This window comes from Odocoileus virginianus, chromosome 24 (assembly GCF_023699985.2).
Source record: "Odocoileus virginianus isolate 20LAN1187 ecotype Illinois chromosome 24, Ovbor_1.2, whole genome shotgun sequence".
In the NCBI taxonomy this organism is placed as follows: domain Eukaryota; kingdom Metazoa; phylum Chordata; class Mammalia; order Artiodactyla; family Cervidae; genus Odocoileus; species Odocoileus virginianus.
In genome coordinates, this window is record NC_069697.1 from 40,678,990 (window position 1) to 40,703,234 (window position 24,245).

At 37.8% G+C, this 24,245-nt stretch overlaps 1 pseudogene; it reads right to left on the reverse strand.

Annotated features, from left to right (window-relative positions):
• Window positions 1–9,444: 9,444 nt before the first annotated feature.
• LOC139030895 (lysozyme C-1-like) lies at window positions 9,445–14,504 on the reverse strand (annotated as a pseudogene).
• Window positions 14,505–24,245: the final 9,741 nt, after the last annotated feature.

Genomic DNA, 24,245 nt, shown 5'->3' on the forward strand with positions numbered 1-24,245 from the left:
CTTTGTTGAACTTTACTGAATCTAAAACTACTATCTTCTCTTACCTTTCATTGAAAACCTTTGAATAGAATTATTTTGACACTTAGAAGCTGATATAACAAAAAAGACCAGTGATAAATAAATATGTAATTGCAGGTGTTCACAAGTGATCTGGACATTGTCATTTTAGGAAAAAGAAAATAAGCTGGGCATGAAAGTATACCCTTTATCTTTAAATTTTTTCCTGTATGTGTTGCAGCTTACTTGAACCTCAACATTGTTCTTCTTTTTATTTATTTATTTGTGTATTTTATTTTTATTTTTTGTGTGACTATAAAAAGAACACAGCTGTTGCAAAATTGCAAATAATATAAAAGTGTTTTTAAAAGATAGTGAATTCCCCTTCCTACAAATCAAAATACACATGAATAAAGCTGTTGTTGTGTTGTTAGTTGTTCAGTCATATTTGACTCCCTTTGACCACATGACTGTTCCCTGCCAGACTCCTCTATCCATGGACTTCTCCAGGCGAGAATACTGGAGTGGGTTGCCATTCCCGTCTACAAGGGATCTTCCCAACTCAGGGATTGAATCTGGGTCTTCTACACTGCAGACAAATTCTTCACCATTTGAACCATCAGGAAAGCCCCTCCTACTGAATGCCAAGAGGAATAGTTTTATTTTTTGATGGTAAAAAACTGAAGCTGATTTTGATAAGATAAAGATGGTAAAAACTAGAGTAACTACTGAAAAACCCTAAAAATAGTGAAAAACCATTCAATTAAAGTGCTACATTAGAAAAATTTGTTTAATGAAAAAAATGCAATAAAGGAAGGATAGTGGAACAAAAAAACATGAGACATGTAAAAAAAAACAAAATTGCAGATGTTAACCTAACTATCAATAATAACATTAAATGTGAATGGATAAGAGAAGAATGAATACCAATTCTTCACAAACTACCAAAATCAGAGTAAGAAACAGTACTCAACCCATTTTAGGAGGCAAATATTACCCTCATACCAAAATTAAAGAAAGACATCACAAAAACAGAGAACTACAGATCAGTATTTCTTATGAATATGGATGCAAAGCTCCTCAAAAAATAACAGCTAATTAAATGCAGCAACACATAAAACGAATTATGCACCATGATCTAGTGAATTTTATCCCAGAAATGCTAATTGACTTAACACCTGAATGCAATTAAATACATCCCACCACCAAGATAAAAAACAAAAATCACATGATCATCTCAGTAGATACAGAAAAAAGCATTGAAAAAAATCCTGCACCATTTCCTGATGGAACTACTCAACAAACTAAAAACAGAAGGGAACATTTTCAGTCTGATAAAGGATGTCTATTAAAAAACCTGTATAGTTAATTTTGATAAACTGGATACCTTCCCCCTAAGATCAGGAACAAAACATAGAAGCCCTTCTTTGTTCACTATTTCTATTCAACATTGTACTGAAGGCCCTTAGCCAAACCAATTAATTACAAAAAGGATAAAATTCATCCAGATTGGAAAGGAGAAGTAAAACCATCTTTATTCACAGTAGACATGATCTTGTATGTACTGGGTTGGCCAAAAATGTCATTTGGATTTTCCCATAAAACGTTATGGAAAAACCTGAATTTTTTGGCCAACCTGATAGAATATCCTAAAGAATCTGTTAAAAAAAAAAAAAAAACAACTAATAAACAAATTCAGCAAGGTTGCAACGTACAGGATCAAGTTATAAAAGTCAATTGCATTTCTGTGCACTTTTAGTGAACCATCCAAATATGAAATTAAGAAAATAATTCCTTTTACAAATGGAATTATTGTTTATTCTTATTAAAAAATAAGATTATTTATTTTTTATAAAAAAAAAATAAGATACTCAGGAATAACTTTAAACAAAAAAGTGCAAAATATACACACTGGAAACCACTAGCCATTGTTGAGAGAAGTTAAGATCTAAATAATTGGAAACAATTACATGTTCAAGGACCAGCAGACTTACCATTGTTAGGATAGCAATATTCTCCAAACTGATCTATAGATTCAACAAAATCCTTATCAGAATCCCAGTAACTTCTTTGTAGAAACTGACAAGCTGATCCTAAAATTCATATGGAATTCAAGGGACCCAGAATAGCAAAAAAATCTTGAAAAAGAATAAAGTAGGATTCGCACTCCCCAATTTCAAAACTTACTACAAAATAATGGTAATCAAGACAGTGTGGTACTGGCTAGGAGGGCTAGATTCATAAATACAGATAATAACATGTATTGGTTAGGATGCAAGAAACTAGAAATCTCATACACTCCTGGTGGGAATGTAAACGGTGCAGTCATTTGGAAAAGTGTCCAGCAGTTCTTCAAAATGTTAAACACATAGTTACCTTATGATCCAGCACTTCAACTCCTATGTTTCATTTCAAAAGAAACAAAAACACATGTTCATTAAGATCTTGTAAATAAATGTTCATAGCAGCATTATTCATAACAGCTAAAAATGAAAACAATTCAAATACCCATCAACTAATAAGCATATAAATAAAATGTGGTACATACATTTAACAGGATACATACAACTGAATATTATTTCTCTATAAAAATAAATGAAGTACTGATATATGTTCTGACATGGATAAATTTTGAAAACATGATGCTAAGTGAAAAATGACAATATAGAAGACCACACACTATATGCATGAGTTGTCTAGTTAGGCAGTCCTGTAGAGACAGAAAGGAGATTAGTGGCTGGCTAGTGCTATGAGCACTGGGGAGAAATGAGAAGTGACTACTAATGGGTGATGAAAATAATTTTATCTCAATTAAGTTGTTTCTGTTTTTTAAGGATCCAGAAAACAAAGACTAGCTACATATAGAGAAACAAAGAGTGAGATCAGAATTCTTGTCAGAAACAATAAAAACAATGAAGTCATTGGAGTAACATCTTTAAAGTACTGAAAGGCAAAAACAGTCAACCTACTATTTTATACACAGAAAAAATCTTTTAAAAATAAAGGTGAAGCATCACACTTCTAAATAACACTGGGTCAAAAAAAAGTCTCAAGAGAAATGAAAAATCTGTTTATACTAAATGAAAATAAAAAATAAGCTCATCCAAATGTATGGGATGCAGTAAAAACAGTCCTTACAGAGAAATGTATAGCATTAAAGACATATATTAGTAGAGAATAAACTGTGAAATAAAAAAAAAAAAATCTGAGCTTCTAACTTAGAACCTAAAAAAAGAACAAGTCTAAAGCAGAGGAAAAGAAATAATACAAATTAGAGCAGCAATCAGTGAAATTGAAAACAGAAAAACAATAGAGAAAATCCACAGAACAAAAATCTGGCTCTTTGAAAAATTCAATAGAGGTTTGATAAACCTAACTACGTAGAGGCTGGAAGAAGTTACTGCTGCAGACATCTCAGCTTTAGTAAGACCAGATGGCCTCCAGAAACTGGGAAAGACAAGAAAATGGATTGTCTCTGAGCCTTTAGAATGGAATACAGGCCTGTCAGTGCTTTGATTATTGCCTAAGACCAGTGATGGACTTTTGACCTCCTGAACAATTTTCCGAATGAATGGAGAGGAGCAGAGCAGAGAATGACTCAGAAATACAGCAGCTTCGAAATCCTGAGCAGAAGCCAGTCTGACACGGATGCAAAGATTTTCTCCTACGGAGGCAGAGGTTGCAAGTGGCCTGCCATGGGGACAAGAGGACAGGCAGCAGCAGTCCTGGGAGGCATGTGTTTGTGGAGGTAGCCAGTAGCCCTCCTCAGATATGCAGATGACGCCACTGCCATTACCACTTCTAAAGGTAGAAAGCAAAGAGGAGCTAAAGAGCCTCTTGATGAAGGTCAAAGAGGGGAATGAAAAGCTGGCTTAAAACGCAACATTCCAAAAACTAAGATCATGGCATCTGGTCCCATCACTTCATGGCAAAAAGAATAGGAAAAAAGTTGAAGCAGTGAGAGATTTTATTTTCTTGGGCTCCAAAATCATTGTGGATATTGAGTGTAGCCTTGAAATTAAAAGATGCTTACTCCTTGGAAGGAAAGCTATGAGCAACCTAGACAACATATTAAAAAACAGAGACGTGACTTTGCTGACAAAGTTCCGTATAGTCAAAACAATGGTTTTTCTAGTAGTCGTGTATGGCTGTGAGAGTTGGACCATAAAGAAGGCTGAACATCAAAGAATTGATGTTTTCCAACGGTGGTGCTGGAGAATCCTCTTGAGAGTCCCTTGAACAGCAAGGAGATCAAATCAGTCAATCCTAAAGGAAATCAACCCTGATTATTCATTGGAAGGACTGATGATGCAGTTGAAGCTCTAATACTTTGGCTACTTGATACAAAGAGCTGATTCACTGGAAAAGACCCTGATGCTGGGAAAGATTGAGAGCAGGAAGAGAAGGGGTAAGAGAATGAAAATGGTTGGATGGCATCACTGACTCAATGGACATGCATGAGTTTGTGAAAACTCCAGGGGCTAGTGGAAGACAGAGGAGCCTGTGGTGCTGCAGTCCATGGGGTCACAAAAAGTTGGAGATGACTTAGCTACTGAACAACAACAGTAGCCCCACCAAAGAGCTTGTACACTCTAGGACTGAGTTGCCTCAGTTCAGTTCAGTTCAGTCGTTCAGTTGTGTCTGACTCTTTGTGACCCCATGGACTACAGCACACCAGGCCTCCCTGTCCATCACCAACTCCCAGAGCTTACTCAGACTCATGTCCATAGAGTCGGTGTTGCCATCCAACCGTTTCATCCTCTATCATCCCCTTCTCCTGCCTTCAATCTTTCCCAGCATCAGGGTCTTTCCCATTGAGTCAGCTCTTCCCATCAGGTGGCCAAAGAGTTATCTCAGGCCAAACAACTAATGGGGAGTGAGCACAGACCCACCCATCAGCAGACAATTGGATTAAAGATTTACTAAGCATGGCCCTGACCACCAAAACTGTTAGTCACTCAGTTGTGTCTGACTCCTTGTGACCCCAAGGACTGTAGGCCACCAGGCTCCTCTGTCCATGGGATTTTCCAGGCAAGAATACTGGAGTGGGTAACCATTCCCTTCTCCAGGGATTGAACCCAGATCTCCTGCATCACAGGTAGATCCTTTACTGTCTGAGCCCGCTGAAGCAAGATCCAGTTTTCCCCATAGCCAGTAACTCCCATCAGGAAGCTTGCACAAGCCTCTTATCCTCATCCATCAGAGGGTAGACAGAAGTAAGAAGCATAATTTCACATCCTCCAGAACTAAAACCACAATCACAGAAGCTAAACAAATGATCACAAGGATCACAGTCTTATGTGACTCAACAAAGATATGAGTCATGCTTTGCAGGGCCACTCAAGAAGGATGGATCATGGTGGAGAGTTCTGACAAAACATGGTCCACTGGAAAAGGGAATGGCAAACCACTGCACTATTCTTGCCTCAAGAACCCCGTGAACAGTATAAAAAGGCAAAAAGATATGAGACAAGAAGATGAGTCCCCCAGGTCGGTAGGTGTCTAGTATGCTACTGGGGAAGAACAGAGAAATAGTTCAAGGAAGAATGAAGTGGCTGGGCCAAAGTGGAAAAAAATAGTCAGTTGTGGATGTGCCTAGTGGTGAAAGTAAACTCTAATGCTGTAAAGAACAACATTGCATAGGAACCTGGAATGTTAGGTCCATGAATCAAGATAAAGTCAATGTAGTCAGGCAGAGGAAACATTGACATTTCAGGAATCAGTGAACTAAAATGGACAAGATTGGGCGAATTTAATTCAGATGACCATTATATCTAATACTGGAAAAAAGTCTTGAGAGTTCCTTAGACTGCAAGGAGATCAAACCAGTCATTTCTAAAGGAAATCAAATCTGAATATTCATTGGAAAGACTGATGAAGTTCCAATATTTTGGCCCCCTGATATAAAGAATGACTCATTGAGAAGACCATCATGCTGGAAAGCAAAAGGAGAAGAGGAAGGCAGTGGATGAGATGGTTGGATGGCATCACCGACTCAATGGACATGAGTTTGAGCAAATTCCAGGAGTTAGTAAAGGACAGAGGAGCCTGGTGTGCTGCAGTCCATGGGGTCCCAAAGAGTCGGATATGACTTCGTGACTAAACAACAGCAACAACAAAATCTTAAATGATTTTTTTAAAATGTTCATATAGTCAAAGCTATGGTTTTTCCAGTAGTCATGTATGGCTGTGAGAGTTGGACCATAAAGAAGGCTGAGCGTCAAATAATTCATGTTTCCAAATTGCAGTGCTGGAGAATCCTCCTTGAAAGTCCCTTGGACAGCAAGGAGATCAAACCAGCCAATCCTAAAGGATATTAACCCTGAATATTCCTTGGAAGGACTGATGCTGAAGCTGAAGCTCCAATATTTGGCCACCTGATATGAAGAGCCATTGGAAAAGACCCTGATGCTGGGAAAAACCATATGAAAAGCCATTGGAAAAGATTTTGATGCTGGGAAAGATTGAGGGCAGGAGGAGAAGGGGGAGACAGAAGACGAGATGTTGGATGGCATCACCAACTCATTGGAAATGAGATTAAACAAATTCCAGGAGCTAGTGGAGGACAGAGAAGCCTGATGTGCTGCCGTCCATGGGGTTGCAAAGAGTCAGACACAACTGAGTGACTGAACAACAGTAAGCTATTTAAAGTAAATATAATCAAATTTCATGGAAAAAGTGGGCTAAGAGCAAATAGCAGGAGAAGAGTGCAAGTATTGAAAATCAAAAGGAAAAGCACTTAGGATGGCTTGATACTGAAGTGAGAAGACAGACTGGATAAAAAAGCAAAATCCAACTATATTTCATTTAAAAAAAAAAAAAAACCTCACTTTTGGGGACTTTCCTGAAGGTCCATTGGTTAAGATTCCACTGCAAAAATGCATAACCTAACCTAATCCAGAGAATATATATTAAAAAAAACTTAGGTCATTTTACACCACAGCTGCTTGAGATCTTCAAAAGGGTTAAAGTCATACCTGTCAGGGAAAATGTGAGGTGATCTAAATTTAAAAACTGGGAAACATAACAACTAAATATAACACAATTCTGAATCAGACTTTTTAATTAAGAAGGACTTATGGGACAATTGATGAAATGCATAGAATCTCATGATTAGGTGGTCCTAATTTGTCAGTGTTTACCTCCTGATTTGGATGGTGTTTTGAGCTTCTGTGGGCATTACACACGGATGGATTCCAAAGCAACTGGGCACTGTATTGGCAGTGTATTCTCAAACCATTCAGAAAACTTAAATTGCTGTCCTGTGCTTGCAAATTTTGGGAAAGGTTAAGGTATTTCAGTCTCCTGAAAAAGCGGGAAACACTATTCTTTTGAAAGTTACACTTGCACAAGAAGAAACAAATAAATGAATAAGTAAAACAGGACTATCAGATGCTGTCATAGGCTGGAGTCCTGGGGCACTGCCACAGCTAAAAATCGAAAGATAAAGACCAATACAGTATACTAACGCATATATATGGAATTTAGAAAGATGGTAACGATAACCCTATACGCAAAACAGAGACACAGATGTACAGAACAGACTTTTAGACTCTGTGGGAGAAGGCGAGGGTGGGATGTTTAGAGAGAACAGCGTCAAAACATGTATATTATCAAGGGTGAAACAGATCACCAACCCAGGTTGGATGCATGAGAAAAATGCTTGGGGCTGGTGCTCTGGGAAGACCCAGAGGGATCGGGTGGAGAGGGAGGTGGGAGGGGGAACCGGGATGGGGAATACATGTAAATCCATGGCTGATTCATGTCAATGAATGGCAAAAACCACAACAATATTGTAAAGTAATTAGCCTCCAACTAATAAAAATAAATGGAAAAAAAAAAATTCAAACAGCAGAGATCAGCCAGCCATGAAGAGTTGAGAAGGAGCCACCACTGAGTCAGGATGTTAAGGAGGAGAAACTGAGGAAGAAAAAACTTTTCTGGAAGTAGCAAGTGGTTCACTCTGTCAAATGTTGCTGAGAGATCAAGTAGGGTGAACAGAAAACAGCTGCTCACTAGAACTGGCCCCAAGGCATCCTGGATGTAGTCAGGTTGGGGCAGATTTCTCCTGAGTGAGGTAGCAGTCATGTTAAGAAGAGTTGAAAGGCAAAAGGAGGTGAGGACATGAAGTGGATGAATATAGATATCTCATCCCAGAGATGCTGCTAAAGGGAGCAGAGAATAGTATTTTACTTTGAGGATTATGTGGAGTACACCAAGAGCTCTAGAATGTTACCAGGGCAGTTAATACAGTGATTGGGATGATCCAGTGAAGAGGAAAAACTCAGAATGCAGGCAAAACTTAGCCTAAACTGAGGTAGTGAGAGGGCTGTGATGAATACCACCTGTTGAGACACTGCAATTGGCAAAAGCATAGGCTGCTTATCCCAGTGATAAAGGGGAAAGAAGGGAGGATGGACACAGAGAAACACATGAGCTCGGTTATGGTGGCGAGGAGGGGAGAACTTTTGTGAGGTACTTCTGTTCTGCCAGTGTAATGTGAGGCCAGGTCATCTACTGAGATCTGAGAGAGTGGAAGACCAGTGGTTGGCGTGTGTGCTGGGACTTTGAAATGTGAGAAGTAAATAATGACAGGCATTTTGAAGAGTTGTGACTAAGAAGTGACTAAGATGACCAGGTAGTCTTGAGGGCCCATTTGAGATTTGTGGTTATGAATTTAAACTGAGGGGAATTCCCTGGTAGTCTGGTGGTTAGGACTCCCTGCTTTCACTGTTGAGGGCAGTCCCTAGTCGAAGAACTAAGGTCCTACAAGCTGTGCAGCTTAGCCAAAAAATTTAAAAAAGTGAAGTAAGATCTTTCACCATGCTTATGGTTTTTCTCCAGCATATCTGTCTGGGTATAGGTGAGGATGTTGGAGATGCTCAGTGTCATTTTTTTCAAAATATATACATAGATATTTCTTCAGAGACACTAAATGACTCTAAACAAACAAAGATGAGGTTTGAATTGCAAAGTTTTTAATGAAAATGTTTGTATTTTTACAGCATGTGTCATTTCATATCTGTGGTTAACTAGCAATTATTCCAATAGTTGCAGACTCATCTGTCTCTGAATGTCATAATGCTAATGAAATTAAGAAAAAGCAACAGTTCATCTAATCCCTCTTTATATTCCTTCATGATCAGCAAGATGTATAAATGATCTTGCTTTAATTAAGAACTGAATGTACTGGAGGTATATTAGATAATTAAGATTTTAGACAAATATTCACCAGTATTAGTTTCATTAGCAAACTGAAAAATATTGTAGGCCTAATATCACACAATTAACACATTAGATAAACATTAAGCCTCTTAGAAGACCATATGCTCCTGCTTCTGTAAAACCATTGTTTGCTTGAAGGAATCGTGGTATAAGCTTTCATTCAACTATCACGTCCTTAACATGAAAAAGAGACAAAATGAGCTGAAGACGATCACTCCACAGTTACAGGGTGCAGCCCTCAACATAACTGCTGACGTCATGGTCTCGACAGTGACTTTTCCAGGCCACCCTGTGGAGAAAGATGAAACAAATGGTAATAAGGCTAAAACATAGCATCATTGTCATGTACATACATCAAATCCTTTGGGAGAACAAAATAGTTCATCAATACATGAAATACAAGCTATAGACAAATCCAAGTATTGCTATTTGCTAACTGGAGATATGTATACCTAGGACTTCACATCCCCCCCAAGCCTTCACTAGAGCACAGAATGCTGGACACAAATGGTGAGTCCTGTATTGTTCACAACACAACTGAAGAGTGAATTCCGCATTTACTCAATTCCAAAAATTATTTCAAGATATGACAAGGAATTGGTATTATTTGTAGAATCTTAAAAACTCTAGAATCCCCTAAAATAAATTGAAGAGTAAAAGAATTAGATTCTGAACAAGTTAAAGTAGATTGTTCCTATGTAATACATTTTTTAGCATAAATCTAAAGCTGCGACTTTCAGTTGCCAGTAGCATACTTTTGTTTTTGAGAATATTCTCTCCTTTCTCTCAGAAGAGTAGGGTAAAACAGCTCTCACCTGGGATTTCCCTGGTGGTCCAGCCATTAAGGACCGCTGGACCTTCCAATGCTGAGGGAGTGGTTTTGATTCCTGATGGTGGGGTGGGAGGCTAAAATCCTACATGCCCTGGAGTGCTGCCAAAAAAAACCCAATTCTTTCTGAGTCCCACCTTTCTTTAGTGGCACCTAACAGCATGTGGCGGAGAAGGCAATGGCAGCCCACTCCAGTGTTCTTGCCTGGAGAATCCCAGGGACGGGGGAGCCTGGTGGGCTGCCGTCTATGGGGTTGCACAGAGTCGGACACGACTGAAGCGACTTAGCAGCAGCAATGGTGTGAGGTTCCCTGCCCGACACCCCCTGCGTTAGAAGCACAACGTCTTATCAGAGGACCGCCAGGGAAATCCCCCGTTCTCCTTTTTAATGCTTAACACAAACGATGCTCTGTAACAGGAACTTACATAGTGTTGTAGGTCGATTATATTTCAAACACAAACAAATATAGGAACAACTCACAGTAAAAGAGGTCAGATTAGGAGAAGGGGACGACAGAGGATGAGATGGTTGGATGGCATCACCGACTAGATGGACATGAGTTTGAGCAAGCTCCCGGAGTTGGTGCTGCAGTCCATGGGGTTGCAAAGAGTCCGAAATGACTGAACAACTGAACTGAACTTAGGGTTACCAGTGGAGGGTGTAGTGGGTGAGGTGAGGGTTGGAAAAGTGAATGAAGGCAGTTAAAGATGCTGCAACATTCTAAGTATAAGATAAATACTAGGAATCGAATGTACAGCTTGATAAATGCAATTATCATGGCTATTGTTATATAGGAAAATTGCTAACAGAGCAAAGCCTACGACTTTTCATCACACGTAAATCTTCTTCTCCTAATTCTTTACTTTGCATCCATATGATATGATGGATATCACCAAAGTTATTGTGATAATAATTTCATGATGTATGTAAGTCAAATCATTCTGCTGTTCATCTTAAACTTCTGCAGTGCCATCTGTCAATTACATCTCAATAAAACTGGAAGGAGGAAAAAAACAACAAAAAAAACAAACAAAAACAACATACCATGCTGTAATGCCTTGCTCCCTGACAATCTGTTTTGCGCATGCTACAGCCTTCGCGATGTCATTTTCCATTAAATCTGAAAAGGAGATGGTGAAAAATGAAAACAACAGTCATAGAAATTTCTTTTTAAGTTTAGGTTTGGCCAGGAAACCTAAAGAGGAAAGAACAATTAAAAGTATGTTTTAAGAGTCCGTGTGTCTGTGAATATCATGGGAAAATTCTTTTCCATCCTATATGACATGAAAAGAAGCATTCTGTTTCTCATTTGCCAAAGTCAATGGAAGCTCTAGGAATTATTAACTAATGTGATAGAAGGTTCTCTTTTACTAGGGATTAGAAAATCAAAATAAAACAAACAGACATGCAGAAACCAGTCTAGCAGTTTTTTGCTCACCAACTCTATTACTGGAAGTTTATCCTAAAGAAATAATGAGAGATGCGTGCAAGATGTGTGTATCAGATATTCCATAGCAATTAATAAAAGGGGAAAATACAGCTTGAGTGCTTAACAGTGTGATTTGGATTGATAAATTATAGAACATTTGTTTAGTGGAATTTATCCATTCTGAAATATAATAAAGACTGGTATTTGTTGATAAAAATAATTTTGTACAATTTTGTACTTTACATATTGTAAAGTAGTAAGTTTAGTACAATTTCTGTTTTGTTGAAACACATTGCTTACATGAGTACAGATATATGTAGTTTAGCTTTACATTCATGTCCGTGAGTGATGTATATTCTGAAAGAAACTATCGGTACCAAAAGATGCCGGTGGTCATACACCTCAGGGTAGTAAGAATATTTACTCAATGACCACATATTATTGCATAATACAAAATATTTTTAAAGAAAATTAACTGGATACAAAAGAATATTCTTAGACTAATCTTCTCATTAAGAATGTTAATATTTAAAAATTTAACAATATAAATTTTGTAATAGTTCCCCAATATTTTATGCACTAAAGAGTCCATATCTCTATTTTAAAAGGAACTTAATAGAATACTTTTTTCACTGCAATTAAACAGATCTGTAAATTAACTTGTCAGAATGACAATATTTATATAGGAACTGTATCTTATGGAGATGCAAGTTAGAGAATTTAGAAATCAAATATTATAATGTTTTTAATTCTCTTTAAGTAGCTAAGCAAGAAAAAAAAACCTACATATATAATTTTTGGGAAGATCCTCTGGAGAAGGGAAAGGCTACCCTCTCCAGTATTCTGGCCTGGAGAATTCCATGGACTCAGTCCATGGGATCGCAAAGAGTTGGACATGACTGAGCAACTTTCACTTTCACATATAATTTATATACATAAAAGAAGTAAATATGAAAAAATATTAAAAACTGTTAAAGTACATAATGAACATATTGATGTCTATTAATGTTTCTAATTTACCTTTTTTTAAAACATTTCATCATTAAAAGTAAAAATAATTTTTTAAAATGACCACGTGTATTGCTCCTCTTTAACTAGTAAATTCTTTGTTTTCCAATAAAGGAGAGTAAATTAAAAAAAAAAAAAAAGACCACACAAACCAATTAGCCCTAAATCTCCCCAAACAAGGTAAGAAAGAGGAATGGTATTGTTCTCTACAGAGCATCAACAAGTCTAGTTATTATAAAATCATAGGTCATTCCAGAAACTCTTGATGTTAGCAAACAGGTAAACTTTTAGCATATCAGCTCTTTAATTTCTTACTTAAGAAATTAGGAGGAGGGTAATAGAGAGCTTCTAGAAATTAAATATGGAGCTTTTCTAGGTCCCTGATGAGCTCTTCAAGACATTTCCGTTTGTACTGCATCTCTGATCTTACAGGTAAACCCAGATGGGGCCTGAGCCATCATTCAACATCATCTTGTCTTACCGCTTCAGGCCACATGGCAGCCGTCAACTGCGTTGGGGGTTTTGCCATCATCACACCACCATTTGCTGTTGATCTGAAATATCCCATAGTCAGTGCTTTCACTGCTAGGATTGTAGTTTGTAGCTTTTGTGTTATAATCGCTTTCCCATCTGGTCAAACACAACCCTGAAAAAAATGTATTTTTAGTTGAAAAACAACAACAGAACATGACTTATACTTCATAGACAAATCAGTTCTTTTAAATAATAATATTTTACTAATGACTTTTATAAGTATTAACATAAAGAAATAGTTTCCTTGCAAAATATTTTAACACTTTCATGTTAAAGGGTCCTTAAGAGATTTCTTCTATTAGCAAGTCATTTGGAAATGTTAACGAAACAAGATAACACATTTTAAAAAATATTAAAATAGCTCTTCCCCTGCTCCCATCCCTCAGGTAAGATTGACCATAGAACAGAAAAATCAACAGGGTTTTGTTGAATGGGTTTGGTCTTTATCAGTAGATGTATATACTATTGGAATAATGCTTTTTATTAGGAGAAATATGTTTCTGGGAGAAAGAAAATATTTTAGCATATCTAAAGGTGGATTTGGGTATCAAATTAGAATCTGGACAACAAGAATCATAAAATAGGAAAGACTATATCATGCATCTATCCCTAGCCATTTGCTCATTCTTTCAAAAATAGTTATAGAGGGGAGATGTCTGAGTTCAATTTGAAAAATACAGTGGTGACCTTGACAAACATGGACTAAAATACAGAGTAATTTTTACTTAATACACATCTTGAATTCTGAGGAGGAAAATGAAAAATAATCAACTTGAGTGAAAATAATAAAATGTCATTTCTTGCTGCATTTCAGGGATCCTTATATGGATATTAACTGAAGGGAAATAGGTTCCTACTGTCCTTGTTCTTGTTTTATGAATTCAATGTAATTTTTTGAAAAAGCATTGTTGTTAAAAGCCCAGCATCTTGGTAGAAGTATAAAAATGAGAAAAATACTGCCTTACTCAGGCTTGCAGACTGGAAATGGCTAGAATCAGACACCAAGGGCTTGAAAGAGATATCCCAGGTGTTGAAACATTTTATCATCAGCCTACAAGTGCCAGCTGGCAAATTTAGCAGCACTGGAGGAGTACAGGGGGATCTGGCATGTTTAGAATGATATAGAATTTGACCCTCCCATTCTTCAATCCTTCACCTGGTACATCTGATTCTAAAGGAGCAAGTTGATGTTTTTAACCATGGTAAGTGTACTAACCCTCCAACAAAGAAAAAGCCCATTCACTCAAAGTCCCTTGCTTATTATTCATCCTCCCTTAGTTCCACACCTGGCTAACTATTTGGAAGGAGAAAGAAGAGTTAACTTACAGTTTGCCAGGCTGACTCCCTTATCGCCAGGCTGACTCCCTTTTAGCCATCCAGTCCAAGTTCCTTCAGAGTTCTGGCAAGCTCACATCTCTCAAAGACCTTGCCTTGAACAGCGACAGAAAGGAGGAGAAGCCCCAGAGTAATAAGAGTCTTCATGTTGCCTGAGAAGCCAGACATCCAGACTGACCAGGGTGAGCTGGACTTGCTATTTAACATCTTTTCACTTCCCTCTTATCTCACTGGTTTGGTCGCTCCACCCTCTGAGACATGTGGAAAACGGAAAGTCCACACACTTGTAAAGTTTTCCTTCTTATCCTTGAAGAGATGTATTCTGATATCATAAGAATTAGTCTGCAGAAAATAATGAAGTGACATTGCTTAAAGACATTTCTCAGGAAGAGCTGGAGTTAGCATTATTGCCAAAAGAGGAACTTCCTCTTATTTTATTATGAAGTTGAACAAGTATAAAGAAAAAAAACCTGAATGAACATTTTACTCAACTGAAAATGAGCTCCCATTCATTTACATTGAGGTGTTTTGCATATTGTCTTTATCTTTTTCACTTAAAATTATTTTATATACACTTTTCACAAAGAACATGACTCACTGCCTGTTGTTCTGATTGGTAGAGTGTACAGCACCATGCTGATCACAGATTCCTATACTCACTCTTTTGGTATCTATTGTAAATTCTTAATTTATAAATCAGTGTTTTACTATGATTAGTAAGCCTCATGTGAACAACGTTCCTAACTCCTTTCTAACAAAGCCTTACTTCATATTTCCATATTAGAGCATAAAGGGTCTTTGTAAAGCAAAGGAACTTTATAGTAAAACCTACAGAAGATTAACAGAATATGTCACTCCAAAATCTTCCACTTTGACACAAATGTTATTTTGAGCTGAAGGCAATGGAGAAAAAGCAGATCAAAGACAAGTTCTCTGTCCTCCCCTTATTTTCCAGAAAGCAGGATGTAAATTTGTGCATAAATTAGTCACCAACAACCCTGAACACTTATCAGCCCCAATACAGCCCCAGAGGACCCTACAGAACAAACATTAGTACTAGTTACTATCTGCCATTAGTTTCAAATGTATTTATCATCCCAAAATTTGATACACTTGGAAGCCTACTACTCTTTTCCTCTCTGTAGTCGTTCCTCTAATTATATACTGTTCTTTGGTTAAGATGGTCTGTAAGTCCAAATTCTAGCCACCTCTTTGAGTTATTTATCCCTGCATTTCTCAAAAGTATACATGAGATGTACATGTTAGTATCCTTGTTTCCTTTTCTCTTGCTAATCTGTATTTTATTACAGAGCTCCAGCCAAAAACTGAAAACAGTGAAATGAAACACGTGTTTCCTCCTGTACAGTTTCTAGTATTGTTGATGGGACAGCGAAAACCCAGAACACTCCACTCTCCCTGGAGACTGAAGTTGAGATCTGGGATAGCTGACAACAGACCAGTAGAATATAAGAATTCTCCCCATGTTGGTCTCCCAGCTCTCTGCCTGGAGTGCACCGTCAACAGAGGAGGATAAATATTTCTCCTTGCCCCTCCCTTTCCAAATTCACAGTGGCAGGAGAAAAACATTTGTGAAAATAGATCTTGAATTGTGACTCTTGTGAACATGGTTTTGGTAATCAACACCTATGGTTATTGATCCTTAGCCTCCCAGAAGGAGTCATGTTTTCCTTTGTCCCTTTCATTTGTCGTAATGATGAAAAATCATCAGATGAGAATCTCCAATTGTTTTGCTTTATATCCTGAGAATTTGGCTTTGTAACCAGTGAGAATATTCCCTCTGTTTTCTGCTGCTTGGAAACACAGGTTGTCTGTCAGGCTTGCATCAGCAGCTAGCCAGCCAGCTAGGAGCTGAAGACATGAAGTGACAGGCAACATTCTCTTTGTCCAAACATGCTGGCTCTCAGGGGAGTTTGTCTTAATAAAGGATCGCAGTTCATAAGGGGACTTTACAGCCTCTGCTTTCATTGTCTGGTTTGGGAAGGAAGAACTTTCATCCCCGTATCACTTCCTGGTAGCATGTTAGGAGCTCAGTTATTTAAGGTGTCCCACTTTGTCGAAGATAGAGCTTTCTTTGTCACCTGAGACAAGGAAGGTCTTTGTTTCTTAGGCTTTCTCTGGAGAGGTTCTGCATCTTGAGAGGGCTACATTTCTTAGAGGACACCTTTCGTGTCCATAGTGAAGTCGCTCAGTTGTGTCCGACTCTTTGCAACCCCATGGACTGTAGCCTTCGAGGCTCCTTCATCCATGGAATTTTCCAGGCAAGAGAACTGGAGTGGGTTGCCATTTCCTTCTCCAGGGGATCTTCCCAACCCAGGGATCAAATCCGGGTCTCCCGCATTGCAGACGCTCTACCATCTGAGCCACCCTAATATTGGTTTTAAGCCATAAAAAGACACACTGGTTTGGAGTCACAGTTGAACGAGGTATATTGAAGATCTGAACTTTTATATCTAAAAAAGATTTTTAAGAGAGCTTGCATTTTAAACAAAGGTCCTATTTTTACCTATGGTAAGATCCTATTGAAAAGAAAAAGAAAGACAAAGATAGCTACAGAAAAATACCTTGGTTACTTGAGAAAACAAAGCAAAACAAAACACTTTGTTAATAAGATTAAAAGAAGAAGATCAGAGACTAAATGTCAAAACCTGCAGACATCACTCAAGGAGGTTTAAAATTTACATAAATATTGATAGCCAGGAAACAGTTTTGACAAAGGTTCAGAAAATGCACAGGAAGTCTTGATGTATTGTCTGTTACTCTGTAGGAGGATCCCACCATGTCCAGACTGTCCTATAGTCCGGATTTCACTACCAAAAAAATAAAAAGAAACTTAAAATATCATTGAACTATCCTATTATAAAAGAAAAGAAAAATGTTTTAGGAAAAGGCTTAGATTTCTGATAATAGGCAAATATGCCCCTGAGTTCCTTCTTAGATTAAACCCTACAATTCTTTCTCAGTACTTTGGAAATACTGACCTTACCATATCTTTGAAATGTAAACATGCAAAGTGAAAATTGTTGCCTAAAGCAAGGATGAGACTGGAAAAAGAGAGATTTGAAAAACAGTTATTTCATATTTTCATAAGCTCCCTTGATCCAGATTTTGTTGATAGCCTCCATAAGATTATCTTTTAAAGTCAAGTAAAAATCTTAACAGTCTTTTCCGCAAATCTTGGTAAAAGGCATCAGCCATCTGAGGGGAAAACTTGTTCCATCTGCCAGAAACACCATTTAGATCCAACTATTCTTTTATAAGCTATTGAGTTTTGTACTACTATACCTGAAATGTGGCTAAAATGTTGAAATGAAAGCTCTGAGATCTGTGTTTACATCTGTCTATATGTCTATGTATATCTATGTTTGCATGTTATATATATGTGATATTTCTCTCCCTTTGGATAGTATTCCTAAAAACTTGTGCTCTATTTAATTGGCTTAAAGAAAATAGAAGCAGTTGTATAAGTTAAGACTAGTTTGAGATTTTCCTGATGGTCCAGTGGCTAAAATTCTAAGCTCCAATGCCAGGTGCCCAAGTTCAGTCCCTGATCTAGGAACTAGATTCCACATACAGCAAATAGAGATCCCGCATGCCACAACTAAGACCTATAACTAAGCCAAATAACTAAATAAATAACTAAGCAGCCAAATAACTAAGTAAATATTTTTAAAAAAATAAAATGAATCAGCGTTGTCAAATAAATTTATGTTATCTCTACTAGATGCTTGAGATGGTAAAATTATAAATTCAATCTAAGAACTCAGTTTGCAATAAAAATGATTTTCTTGATATATGTCAATCTGATAGAGAAAAAAGCCATGTGTAAATTTTAAGTTTCTTTCCTTCCGTGATTTTTGCTACTTGCCTGGTTTTTCAACAAGAAAAGTAACTCAAAATGATGGTTAAGTTTTAATATGTCATGAAAGTTTCATGGCAACTCGAGCATAATGTTAAGAACACATGAATTAAATGGATATAAGTGGGCAAAAGGGTCTTCCCTGGTGCCTCAGACAGTAAAGAATCTGCCTGCAGTGCAGCTTTGATCCCTGGGTTAGGCAGATCCCCTGAAGAAGGACGTGGAAACCCACTCCATTATTCTTGCTTGGAGAATCCCATGGACGGAGGAGCCTGGTGGACTACAGTCCATGGGGTTGCAAAGAGTTGGACACGAGTGAGTGACTAACTATTACTATTACTAATACTACTGAGTGGGAAAAAGGTTTATAAATGAATTTTGCAACCATCATTATATTTTATAAAATATATCTGCTTAAAAATAGCTTTCAAAATCTTTTTGTAACCTTAAATTTAAGATGAATATTCACTGGATATGTAGATCTTTTCCAGAAAAGAGAAAATACTGAGCATTAATTGCCAAACATTCATTTAAGATTATCTGCTTTTAACTTCATATTAAAGAAATAAAGATATCTGGGCGTGTTAATAACATGCTCTTTTTGCCACTTTAAAAAGATGTACATTAAAAAGGCATATGGCTCTAGAAATTCCAAAATGATATATTCCTGAGAATTTTCTGGTCATCTATTTGTTAGGAATTGGTGCTTTCACTGCCAGGGCCCAAATTCAGTCCTTGGTTGGAGAACTAAGATCCTGCAAGTTACCCTGCTCGGCCATGAAATGAACACATAAAAAATAAAAAGAGCAATAAGTTATAATATGGGGGTTCTAAGCATAGGGTTCTAATACAGGAGAGATAAGAAGGTAAATTATTGAGATGAAGGGAGAAAAGTCCCTGTGAATTCCCTTGGGAAAAACTTAAAGATGGCCTGGAATGTGTGAACCAGTTGAAAGGAGTTTGATAACTCTGGCTAAGACTTTGGGTAATGAATTAATACACAGATTACTGACTAGTTCAAAATCGGGAAAGGAGCACCTGCTTATTGTCACCCTGCTTATTTAACTTATATGCAGAGTACATCATGAGAAATACCGGGCTGGATGAAGCAGAAGCTAGAATAAAGATTGCGGGGGGAAAAAATCAATAATCTCAGATAGGCGCATGACACCACCCTAATGGCAGAGAGCAAAGAGGAACTAAAGAGCCTCTTGATGAAGGTGAAAGAGGAGAGTGAAAAAGCTGACTTAAAACTCAACATTCAAAGAACTAAGATCATGGCATCTGATCCCATTCATGGCAAATAGAAGAAGGAAAAGTGGAAAGAGTGAGATATTTTATTTTCTTGGGCTCCAAAATCACTGTGGACGGTGAGTGCAGCCATGAAATTAAAAGACGCTTGCTCCTTGGAAGGAAAGCTGTGACAAACCTAGACAGTGTATTCAAAAGCAGAGATGTTACTTTGCTGACAAAGGTCTGTCTAGTCAAAGCTATGGTTTTTCCAGCAGTCATGTATGGATGTGAAAGTCAGATCATAACGAAGACTGAGCGCTGAAGAACAGAAGCTTTTTAATTATGGTGCTGGAGAAGACTCTGAGAGTCCCTTGGACTGCAAGAAGATCAAACCAGTCAATCCTAAAGGAAATCAAACCTGAATATTCATTGGAAGGACTGATGCTGCAGTTGAAGCTCCAATACTTTGGCTACTTGATACAAAGAGCTGATTCACTGGGAAAGACCCCGATGCTGGGAAAGATTGAAGGCAAAAGGAGAAAGGGGTGGCAGAGGATGAGATGGTTAGATAGTATTACCACTGAATGGAATTAATCTGAAAAAACTCTGGGATATAGTGGAGGACAGAGGAGCCTAGTGTCCCATAGTCCTGGGGGCCACAGAGAATACATGACTTATTGAATGAAGAACAACAACACAATTCATACAAGCATCTTAAATGTAAGTATTATGTCCATTTTACAAATTAAAATATATGTGTCCCAGAGAAGAAAAGTCACCTGCCCAAAGACACAGATAGTGGTAGAGCTGGGATTTAGATTCAGATCATCTCAATGTCTTTTCAGTTTACCACATTACTATGAAGTTGAAGTGAAAGGGAAGGAATTCTATCGCTATACAATTCTCACCCCCTAACATACTATAACTTCTTTATCTACCATGTTTAGTTCCTGATACAGTTGTGCAAACTCATTTTATGTATTTATTTTTAAAGTGTGATTTTTCTTTAAGAGATTGATCCCACACCAGGAATGCCACAGAACAATTAGAGACTATTTAAATGGCAAAATTCTTAGTGTGCACAACTGATAACTGAGGAAAGCTTGATCTCTTTGTGCATACTTTCTCTGTATTATTATTTCTATTATCTTTAAAGGTTCATGGTCAATACAATTAGAACTTAGGCTGGATCTCACTTCTTCTTTTCACATTATGAGCAGATATTTCCCTTCCAATACAGGTCAGGTTCAAAAATCCTTTCTCAATTTACATAACAATTGGGCATTCATCACTGAAAAATTGTTTTTCAAACAGGTGATAAGGCATAATCTTGTTTACAAAGAGAACGAAATGTTCCCATTTTAGTTTCCTCTTTCCAGAAGAGAATTCTGATTTTATTTCCCTGTTAAGCATTACTTTTTAATTTAAGATTAGGTTTGATCTTTTTATTTGTGCAGCTGCATAGTCATTCAATTTCTTTCTTGAACTAGAAAGCTATGGCTTCAATCCGTAATTTAGCTCTAGTAACATCACAAAATTTTGGGGTAGGAGAGAAGAAATTGTTGCAAATAAGGTCATGTACTTGGGTTGTATATTTTCCCTCTCCGGACAAACAAACCTTTTATTGCTACCCTTCAGTTCAGTTCAGTTTAGTTCAGTTCAGTTCAGTCGCTCAGTCGTGTCCGACTCTGCAACCCCATGAATTGCAGCATGCCAGGCCTCCCTGTTCATCACCAACTCCTGGAGTTTACTCAAACTCATGTCCATCGAGTTGGTGATGCCATCCAGCCATCTCACCCTCTGTCGTCCCCTTCTCCTCCTACCCAGCATCCGGGTCTTTTCCAATGAGTCAGTTCTTCACATCAGGTAGCCAAAGTATTGGAGTTTCAGCTTCAGCATCAGTCCTTCCAATGAATATTCAGGATTGATTTCTTTTAAGATGGAGTGGTTGGATCTCCTTGCAGTCCAAGGGACTCTCAAGAGTCTTCTCCAACATCACAGTTCAAAAGCATCAATTCTTCGGCGCTCAGCTTTCTTTATAGTCCAACTCTCACATTCATACATGACTACTGGAAAAACCATAGCTTTGACTAAGGGTAGCAATCCTACCTCAACTTATTAACAACAATTTATCTGTACACATTGAATTGAAGATGAAACACTCCAAGTTGTTTAAGATTTTTTTTTTAATTCATTTTCTCACTCCAACCCCTCACCTCAAGCCAATATCATACCTCTGTGAGTTAGCTGGTTGCTGTCATAGCAGTGGTCTATTTCCAACTCAGTCAAATAGAAGTCAAATATCACAAACATGGCACATTTTCACAGACTCTAACATGATTTGGCCCCCAAGGTGGTGAGGGCTAGTATCAGTGCCTTGCAGATTTATTTTGGAAAGCAGTTTCCTTAACTACTGATTCAATAATATTTTCTATTTTAAGATTTGTTTTTAGTTGGATGATAACTGCTTAACAATATTGTATTGGTTTCTGCTGTATGACAATGTAAATCAGCTGTAAGTTTACATATATCCCCTCCCTCTTGAGCTTCCCTCCCACCCCAAAAGAATTTTCAGTTAAGGAGCATTTTAGTAAATCAGAAATATCATGTGAATATAAAATGGTAAACTTAAACCTGCTTAAAAAAAAAGAGTGGATGTTTCAACATGTAGGAAGTTAAGGGACTTTTAAGTTTCCTCATAAGTATACTATCTTCTAATAGGAAAGTTTACACCAACTCACTTATACATACATGCATTACTACTAATTTTTCTGAAAAATAATGGGAATAAAATAAGCCTAATATAGAAACCTAGAGAAGGAAATGGCAACCCACTCCAGTATTCTTGCCTGGAGAATTCCATGGACAGAAAAGCCTGAGGGCTACAAACCATGGGGTCACAAAAAGTTGGACACAACTGAGTGAATGCACTTAAAATATCTTCTTCATGTAAAAGTTCAATCCACTGCAAGTCAAATATCCTCTGCGTAGTCAGCATTTCAAATCTGGTTAGGATCTGAATTTCATGACGGGACCACTGACTTGGCTTTCTAAGCAGTCTTCTTCCCTCCAGTTTCTCTTCCCTCCAACCCACTCTTCATCCAGAGCATGCCAACTTTGAACTCAGAGGACTCGGCCTTTGTAACACACATATGTCAATCACATGTCACCTATGACTTTATCGTCCATCCTGAGGTTTGCTGTCATGTCCTTATATTCATCATGATGAGCTGCTTGAAGTTTTATGCTCCTTTGAGGCTTCTCCTGTGCTTTCTCAGAAAGAAGGACACTCATATGTATAGTGTAGATATGCAACAAAATTGGTAAATTCCCTGTATATAAATATGCTCCACCTACAATTAAGGTGTTACACTCCTCTCTTGACCACCTGTGTTAAAATAGAGTTTTGATATTACAAATGATGGAGGGAAGTAATGCAAGCTTACAAATAAATATCAGCCACAAATTACAGCCATGGCTTCTACAGCTTCCTTGGTGGCTCAGATGGTAAAGAATCTGCCTGCAAAGTGGGAGACCTTGGTTCGATCCCTGGGTTGGGAAGACCCCCTGGAGGAGGGCATGACAACCCAATCCAGTCTTCTGGCTTGGAGAATCCCTTGGACAGAGGAGCCTGGCAGGCTATAGTTCACAGGGTCGCAAAGAGTCAGACATGAATGAGTGACTAAGCACACGCATAGCACATAAACTACAGAAGGATGTGCTTCTCCAACATGAGAAAGCAATTACAAAAGATAACCTAGAATTTTAAAGACAGAATCACTTTTTAGATAAAGTTAACTCTGATTTCTGAAAGAAATTAGGAATAAGACTGTTTACTTTGGGGGCCTTCTCAGATGGTGCTATTGGTAAAGGATCTGCCTGCTAATGCAAGAGACCTTGGGTTCAGTCCCTGGGTCTGGCAAATCTCTTGGACGAGGAAAATGGCAACCCACTCTGATATTCTTGCTGAAAAATTCCATTGACAAGAAGAGCCTTGTGGGCTACAGTCCATGGGATTGCAGAGTCAGACATGACTAAGCAATTAAGTGCACCAACAAACCTAAAATTTTCAAGACAGAATCATTTTTAAAATAAAGAGTTAACTCAGGTCTCTGAAATAAATTAGAAAGAAGACCATATGTTTGAGATAAAGGACTACTCAGGCCAATATATGTAAAATCTTTGAAGGTATGATTCAACTTTAAAGTTAGTAAAGGAAAACAATTTTATACTTCAATTGTCAAGAAGTTATGCATGAATAATTTTATTAGGGAAAAAGTTCCTATGTAACATTTGGTTATGAATTTAGGATTTCCTCCAGTTATTAATTTGATAAATAATAGAAGTTGATTGAATATTTTCTAGGAGAGGTACTGTATTAAAGCTGAGGATACCAAGGTGAAAAGGCATAATTGTTTTTCTCTGCAGACCAACAACTACAATGGTAACCCACTCCAGTATTCTTACTGGGATAATCCCATGGACTGTGGACTCTGGCGGGCTACAGACCATGGGGTTGCAAAGACTCAGACACGGTTGGGCGACTAACACTCAGTCACTCACTCACAATAGTTGCTTACTGCTGGTCTGTTCAAAGACCAGCTCCTCCTCCTTCAAAGACTTGCTCCTCCTTGATGGAGCAAGGAGGGGGATCTGAAATCTGTGCGGAAGTGACAGTGAAGTCTTCACAGTATTTAAGATGAGTGAGAACTGGAGGAAGAATAGGGTTTTGTTAGGTGGATAGTTGGGGTAGCAGATTTGTGATAGGAACCTTCCAG